The sequence below is a fragment of the Xiphophorus maculatus genome, chromosome 8 (assembly GCF_002775205.1).
Source record: "Xiphophorus maculatus strain JP 163 A chromosome 8, X_maculatus-5.0-male, whole genome shotgun sequence".
Classification (NCBI taxonomy): Eukaryota; Metazoa; Chordata; class Actinopteri; order Cyprinodontiformes; family Poeciliidae; genus Xiphophorus; species Xiphophorus maculatus.
In genome coordinates, this window is record NC_036450.1 from 5,119,671 (window position 1) to 5,128,526 (window position 8,856).

The window sequence follows — 8,856 nt, forward strand, 5'->3', positions numbered from 1 at the left end:
TCTGGAGCTCCATCAAATATTGTTTTAAAGTCCTTTCTGCCATCAGTAGATCATCATGGAAATCTAACTGAACTTCTTTTATTCATTTAGTCAGAGTCCCTATTAAACTATTAAACCCATCCCACTCTTTAATTTTCCTTGTGAGCCGTTCTTAGTCTGGAGAATATTCCAGAAAACTGGGTAATGATCTCTGCCTCCAGATGAGGCGTCTAAATATTTAATGATCAAATTAAACATTCAGCTTCAAACTAAATGTTTCCCAGCAGACTGACTAAAGACATTTCTCCCTCTTCCTCCTCTATCAGACCTTCTCTGCTCCTGCAGCAGGTTCCTCCATACCTGAGAGCTTCCAGTCTCCAGTGTGGATCCTTCAGTCCAGCCGACAGCAGCTTCACTCCTGAGTCTCCTGGATGATTGTAGCTCAGGTCCAACTCTTTCAGATGGGAGGGGTTGGAGGTCAGAGCTGAGGCCAGAGAAGCACAGCCTTCCTCTGAGACCAAACAGCCTGATAAGCTGCAGACACACAATTCATCACATGATGAGAACATTAAGGTAGAACCCAAGGTCTGAACTGGACATTTTCACAAGAGGAAAAAAGTCAATAAATTAAATTGTCACTAAAATGAAATAGTAATAAAACTCTAATTCCATTAAATGAGTCAAAAAATCAACATTTGTCACTTATAAAACAGATCAGAATAGAAACATCCTTCATTTTTCCACAGCAGGAAGTTCAGGTTTACCAGCAACAAATTTAAGGTAAATGGAAAAATAAAACATTGAAGAAAAAGGTAAAAATAAAAAATAATAGGAGGCTGTAGAGTAAGGACACATTTACAATAGAGGAATAATAATGCTGTACATTTAATAAAAACATCATAATCAGTTTGAAATAATGTGCAGCTGAGTAGAGCAATTTATAATCATATGTAAGAGTTTTTTGGGAGCAGTTCTGGTTAGAAAGTCTAACAACTGCTGGGAGGAAGGATCTGCAATAATGCTCTTTTTTCTTAAAAGCTGGATTGCAAGAGTCTTTGTTGCTCTGAGTGTTTCACTGGCCTGGTGGAGCAGATTTATTTCTATAGATAGGTTTATAGTTGATGCATTTAAAACCAGGAGAGTGGACCAATCACACAGCTGGTGCCTCTACATGTTGCCTTTTGCTGCCACTTCTTGATCTCTGAAGCGTGGATCACCTGCACCTCTTTTCACTCAAACTGAACACAGGCTGACCTGTATGGACATGGGCGTAAATCCCAAGTGGGTCGGGGGGTCCGGATCCCCGCCATCTTGGAATTGTCCCTCCAAATAAATCATGAAAGAAACCTTTGTATTTAAACAATATCAATATAAAAATGCAATAAAAACAAAGAACGAAATAAATCTGCCATTCATCTAAGAAAAGAATAAGAATTAATTTTAAGGAACCCCCCACCATTCTTAGAACAATGGTTCAGTCCAAAGTGTAGGAGGAACGACAGCAGCTGAACGGCACAGGCTCCGTTAGAGCCGCTGAAGTGAGGAGCTAGCTGTTAGCTGTGGCTCTGCAGCACAAACAAAAAACCCCCCAGTAAGTAAATACTTAAAGCAAAAGACATGTAACACATTTTATTTACTTTCACTGCTTAAGAGGAAGAAACACACTAGCAAAAATCAGACCGAAGTTTGTTCATTTCATTACTTCAGCTGAATCATGATAAATTGCATTATTATGCCTTAAATCAAAAGTAGCAAAAGTGGCTACATTGCTTTCATAGACTTAGCTCCTTTTTCTGTTGAATGTTGCTAATATTTCAATTATGTTTAACTCTTTAACTCTTACTTTAATAGGAAGAGTTTGAAACTGGAGGGGCTGAGTGTTACCACTAGCCAACAGCTCTGTATGCGAGCCGAGAGCAGAGGGGCTATTGAAGCTGATAGTAATACAAAATAAAGTATGTCTTTATTTCTTATCATCTTCAATGTAGAGCCTTTAAAACCACAAAATAAATTCTGAAAATTTTACTAATAAACTCTGGTGCTCACCGTTAAGTTCAAGTTATGATACTTCCAAAATATTCAATTTCTACATATTTATAGGTTATTAGCGACTGTCAAACAAAGTCGCCGAGCAGCTGAATAGGGGAATCCTTGTTGACGCGCCAGCTGATCAAAAACGCCATTCCAGGATGCAGTTAAGATGGTTTTATTTTGTCATATTATCAATATTCAAGAACAGTGTCCAAAAGAGCATTAAAACCGGTTCCGCAGGTTTAAACAGTGATCAAGGACAACAAACCATATTAGCATAAGGCGGTCAGCAAAAAGTAAACCTCCCCCATCACCCACTTACTAAAGTCACTAGGTCCGCTACAGGTGATCTACAATCACTAATCACACCACGTGATCCCGCCCCTCACCTATCCACAACATTCCGGCCCCTAATTATTACATCATTACACAGTAATAATTACTCATACAACACCATAACCTAAGATATACACTACATAGAAACACACATTGAGGCAACACATTCAAAGAGTTCATGAAAGTCATTTTCAAATAGTCAAACAGTCATTTTCTCCTTTTTCTTCAAAATAGTCCATCCATAGTCAGTCAGTCATAGGCCAGAGGTTACCAGCACTTAGCCTAAATATAGTCAGTCTGCGATGTACATCTAGTTGTGGTAAAGTCAAGTCAAAGGGTCATGTCAAGAGTTGAGTTAAGTCAAATGTGTTGTCTTCATTGGTCGGAAGTCTCCTGAAGAAGGCATATCTTTGTGATGGGTCTGCATAAGTGGCTGGTTGGGGTCTTAATCCAGACCTGACGTACAAGTCCAATTTTGTCTGGCACAGTTTCTGTGATTCTGCCCATGATCCAGGAACCACGAGGTGCCGAGTCCTCCATTATAAGGACCACATCTCCAGGAACAAAGTTGCGTCTAATCTTCATCCACTTTTGGCGCTGTTGAAGTTGAGGCAGATATTCTTTAATCCATCTCTTCCAGAACAGATTAGATATGTATTGGACCTGTCTCCATTGTTTCCGTGCATAAACATCATCTTTCTGGAATAAACCTGGTGGTAAGCTTGGGTTAGCCTTGAGTAAGAGAAGATGGTTCGGTGTTAGAGCTTCCAGATCATTTGGATCAGCGGATTCCAATGTGATAGGTCTACTGTTGAGGATTGACTGCACTTCACAGAGAGCAGTTTGAAGTCCTTCCTCGTCCAAATGCTGTGTCTGCAAGGTGGAAGTAAGAGCTTTTCTGATGGAACGAATCAATCTCTTCCATGCTCCACCATGGTGCGATCCAGCTGGAGGATTGAAGATCCACTTCACCCCTTTCAGTGACAGCACGTCGGAGATCTTTTCCTGATTCCAATCTTCGATAGCTCGTCTCAGTTCGCGCTCTGCGCCCACAAAGTTGGTACCATTATCGGACCGCAGCTCTTGTACTTGGCCTCTCCTTGCAATGAAACGTCGTAAGGCGTTAATGAAAGAGTCTGTGTCAAGAGATGAGGCAACCTCAATGTGTACTGCTCTGATCGCCAAACATGTGAAGATAACTCCATATTTTTTCACAAGACTTCTCCCACGCTTCACTTCAAATGGACCAAAATAGTCCACTCCAACAAAACTAAAGAGGGGTTTTTCAGGGGTTACTCTGCTTTCAGGAAAATCTATCTTGAATTGTTGCTTCCATAGGTAATCCAGTGTAACAGTAGAAATTATGTTCATGGTGACAGTTGACAGACCACTCGTTCTTTCCCAACATTCTCGGTCAATCGGCCCGTTCACTGTCCAGCCGAGCACAGTTTTAATGGCGAAAGGTCCTTCACCTTCGCTCCTAATGACCTCTAAAGGTTCTAGAGCTCTGGGCATGTTTATGCCAATCAAAAGCTCCACCTGTGCTTTGATCTCTGGCAAATGAACGCGCTTCAAGTGTGGCTAGATATCCAGATCTTGTTGCTTAGGGATGTTACTCAGGCCTACAGGCATTTTGTGCTGAGTAAAGAGGTCGGGCATGTCATAATACATGTCGCTGTCCAATCCAGCAATTTCAAGTTCAGGTACAATGAAGCTGTCCACAACTTTCTCTTGTCCCATGGTGCACAAGAGAATCTTTGTTTTTCTTCCAATGAGATTCAGCTTATCCAAAAGACCCACTGTACAAAAGGATGCTGAACTCCCTTGGTCCAAAAAGGCATATGTTTCCAATATCCGTTGACCTTTCTTTGATTTCACCTTGACTGGCATGATGGCAAGCTTGCAGTCCTGTTCACTGGCCCCAGTAAGACCACTAGTCTGAACTGTGTCAAGAGATTTCACTGCTTCAGCTTCATTCTTCTTCTTGTTGTAAATATGGAGTATGCTTGCATGTCTGAAACCACAGATTTTACATGAAAGGCGTTTTCTGCATTCTTTGCTGATGTGCCCTGTACACAGGCAACCAAAACAGACGCCATTTCTTCTAAGAAATAAAATCTTCTCATTATGAGGTTTCTTTTCAAGCAGAGAACATAACTCCAGTTTGTGTCCACCTCTGCAAAACAAACAAATCTTCACATCAGTCTGAGGGTCTTGATTATTTCTCTCAACAGAGGTAGTGATGCCAAAGCTATTTCCTGTAGTTCTTGGGCGAGAAAAACGTTTCCCTCCATCTGTACTCTTGGCTGATAAATTTATTGATGGAGCATCAATTAAGTTTCCAAAGACAGGATCTGTAATAATTTTGACTTGATGCTCAATAAAGAAAACAATGTCAATAAATGTTGCTCTTCGATGCTGCTTCTCGAGGATGTCACATGCTACTGTTCGCCATTTATCTTTTAATTGATATGGCAATCTTTTAATCACAGCAAGCATATTAGCAGGTGTGTTTAATTCAGAAAGATCCTGAATGTCCTCCATCGCATTACAACACCCACGTAAGAACAAATAGTATGCCTGAAGAGCTTTTCCGTCTTCTGATTTAATCAATGGCCACGAATGAACTTTATTCAGGTAAGCAGATGCAATAACATGCCCATTTCCAAAATGCTCATACAGCATAGTCTTTGCTTTTACATATCCACCACCATCAGACATATGTTGACAGCTTTTGACAAGTTCATTGGGCTGCCCCCTGGTGTACTGTGCGAGGTAATGCAGGCAATCATCTGGATCACCTGTCTTTGATTCAATGACGTGTTCAAATGAGCGAATAAAGGCCTGAAAATGAAGCGGATTGCCATCAAAAGGTTGAATTTCTCTTTTGGGTAGTGAAGAGAGACTTTGTTGATGAACCAACATGCAAGTTAATTCATTTTGTTTCTCCATAATGGATGACAGATTTTCATTAGTTGCTGATTGAGCAGCTTGCTGCAGAGGCATATTCGATATTGTTCTGCTTACAGGATGAGAAGGTCCAAGAAGAGGTGCAAACTTCTTCCTTGTCACTTTTTGTTGTACTGTTTTTATTTGAAGCTCTGTATTTTCATTAACTGTATTTCTCTTTGTCTGTGGAACAAAAGTATTAGCATTAAGAGTTTCAACAGCATTTCCTTTTGTTTTAAAATAGGATTCCATTCCATTAGATTTCCGTGAAACTGAGCTTTGTACTGCAGATCCAATTTTCAGCACATTCACTTTTGCAGCAGTTGCAGCTATTTCTGCTTCAAGTTGAAGCTGTTCTTTCCTTTTCCTAAGTTGCTAATCTTGTTCTTCAATAGCATGTTTTTCTTTGAGCATATTTTGACGTGTGAGTAAAGCAGCCATTTCAGCTTCTGCCCTGAGACGTGCAGATGAAGTTGATGATACTTTGGAGCTTGACTTGCTTCCTTGATTTGAAACACTGTCTGATGGCAACACATCATCTTGAATGTCATGCTGGAGATTAGCAGATAACTGAGGCTCCATTTGTTCTTGAACCTCCACTTCTTTTCCTAATGGAGTTTCCTGTGACCGTAACATGTCAGAGGATGACCTGCTTGAGCATTTATTTGTTTCAGAAAGCCATGTTTCAACATCCTCAATAAATCCTTTGTTGTATTTAGTGATACTTGAAAACCATGTATTTTGTTTATCTTGCTCATCAAGCGGAATTAAAGGCAGCAAAGATTCATGCAATATAATGGCCTCTTGAAACAGGTGTGTTAACTCATCCAGTAGTGATTTTACTTGTGAATAATTTTTATCATCTTTCATTAGCTCTTTAAGGGATGATATTACACCTTTCATTTTCTTTACACACTTTTTCCGCTCTGTTTGGATCGTTTCAATTTTATTTGCGAGAGCTTTCTCAGTGAGAACGATCGCTCTTTTATCCTTTTCAGGTTTCTCAAAAGCTGATACAGCAGACGATCCACTCATTTTAATCCAAAATAGAGGAAACTTACAGGCAACAGCGACTTCTTAAACTTTATTGAACGCACGCAGAGCCACAACACACACTCGCACACCAAAATGCCGCAGCCGCAGAGCAAAACGTAGCGGGGGGCGTGTCGCAACAACAGCTCCACATGGCAGAACCAAACTGCGTTAAAAGAGCAACACGCAGCACCAATCATTCAGGTTACATACCACTGTCGTCTTCTACTTCTTTGTCAAACGATCCTCTTTCATAGGTATAGTGGCTGTGGTGTGTGGGCTTGCATTAGCGTCCAGCTGTGCGAGAAAACTCCGTTGTCGTTGTTTTTTTTGCTGACAAATATTAGCGACTGTCAAACAAAGTCGCGGAGCAGCTGAATAGGGGAATCCTTGTTGACGCGCCAGCTGATCAAAAACGCCATTCCAGGATGCAGTTAAGATGGTTTTATTTTGTCATATTATCAATATTCAAGAACAGTGTCCAAAAGAGCACTAAAACCGGATCCGCAGGTTTAAACAGTGATCAAGGACAAAAAACCATATTAGCATAAAGCGGTCAGCAAAAAGTAAAACCTCCCCCATCACCCACTCACTAAAGTCACTAGGTCCGCAACAGGTGATCTACAATCACTAATAACACCACGTGATCCCGCCCCTCTCCTATCCACAACACAGTCCTCGATAGTTTTCTTGTTTTATTTTGCAACTCTTTGCTGGTTTGTTTTTCTTTTCTTTTCCTTTATTTTATTTTAGTTTTGTAAAACTGTAACAAAACACAAAAGTATACATCAGCTACAGATACAGAAAACAACTAGGCAAACACGTGACTCCCAATTCTCTCCAATTAGCTAACGATGTAGCTTTAAATATTGGTTGGGAAACGTAAAACTGTTCTACAAAATATTACACAATGCTGGAATAACGATTAATAAAATGAACTTACAGACAAATAGTGTCCAAGGAACAAACGTGTCTGAAGGACAAACGAAGACACCAACCGTACAGCTGGACGAGTTCTTCTTGACTGACCAAATTAAATGTGTAAACAATGTCCACTAGGTGTCAGTAAGGTTCCATAGTTTAACTTACAATTAACCCACCAAATACTTAACAAAACATAATGATGGAGTCAGCACAGTTATATTACCAAGACACATGGATATTTCCAATACTTGATTTTTCTTTAAAAATGTTGGTTGCATTATATGAAAATATTTTTAGATAAATCTGAGACACAAAATAAACTGAATTCAGAGAATGACCCAATAGCTTATGTATGTTATAGATCATCTGGTTCTGAAAGATATCCACATGAGATATTTTTTATCTTAACTGTGGAAATGGTTAATAATTCACTATGTTGGATGATGTTTGAACCACAGAGATGAAACTGGAAACATAAAATTAATTCATAAAAGCCTTTTTCTTTCAGCATTACTCTGTCTGGAAAATAAATTACATTTAGATTTAGAGAACAATCCAAATATCAATCTAGAAATTAAACTCACTTCTGCCTTTTGTGTTTGTGTGTTAAATTAATATTGGATGGTCATAATAACAGATATAAACTGAACAGTTACAGCAGTTAGAAACAGCTCACCTCTCTGATGGTGGAGATCCAGGAGATTTAAAGTTAATGACCTCACCCTTTGACCTGTCACTTTTAAAGGACACACAGCTGGGTTCTGGTTCTGGTTCTGGTTTGAGTCTCTGATGGATCCTGACAGAAACATGATGATTAAAACTTAATCAGCAAAGAGGAGCAGCAGCAGCTTCATCACCACATCTGTTCTGGCCTGATATAGTGAACGCTGTGTGAAAAGGGCTGTGGACAGTTAGAGATGGTGACCTCACCTCTGACCTTTGCTCTGGCTCTCATCTTCCCCACACAGAGTGGTTTTAGAGGGAGGGACTCCCTCCTCTCTGTCCTCACACTGATCCATGCTGCTGAATTCACATCAGCTCACACACACTTTCTACCTTCACCTGCAGAGGAAACACACATCATTCATCTGCACATCAACTCTGATCATCCTTTACATCATTAGAGCTGGAAAAAGATCAGCTGCTCCTCCTCTGATTGGCTCTTCTTCTCTGCTTCATATCAGTGTCAGGTGAATGCAGTCAGACAGCAGAGAGGCAGAGGAAGCTGCCATCAGCTGCTGCACTTCTACTATCAGTCCACTAGATGGAGACATGGAGCAACATTTACATTCACTGATTCAACCTGAACAACAGGAAGTATTTTAGTTCACATTTATTGAACTACCAGCTTTATCAAAGATGAACTATTTAACAATCTGACTGAATTAAACAAATTTTAAGAATAATATTTTACTTTGAAACTGTTGTGTTTAACTTTAATGGTGAAAACCAGAATTTGACTCCAGGAAATAAAAACATAAATCAGTTTGTTCAGAGAAGAACATCAGCTCTTCATCAAGAGCTGTTGGACTCCAGTTTATCAGTAATCTAATAATCCCTTAGATTATTAAGGGATTATTATTATTATAAACAGCAGAGAGATGA

General features: G+C 39.8%; 1 long non-coding RNA gene across 1 annotated transcript; it reads right to left on the reverse strand.

Moving 5' to 3' along the window:
* Nucleotides 1-473: 473 nt before the first annotated feature.
* LOC111609508 lies at nt 474-8,209 on the reverse strand. The gene is made up of 3 exons (XR_002753153.1): nt 8,182-8,209; nt 7,928-8,047; nt 474-513 (listed from the first exon to the last, which is right to left on the reverse strand). It is a non-coding gene; the product is annotated as an uncharacterized LOC111609508 (long non-coding RNA).
* Between the last annotated feature and the right edge of the window lie 647 nt (nt 8,210-8,856).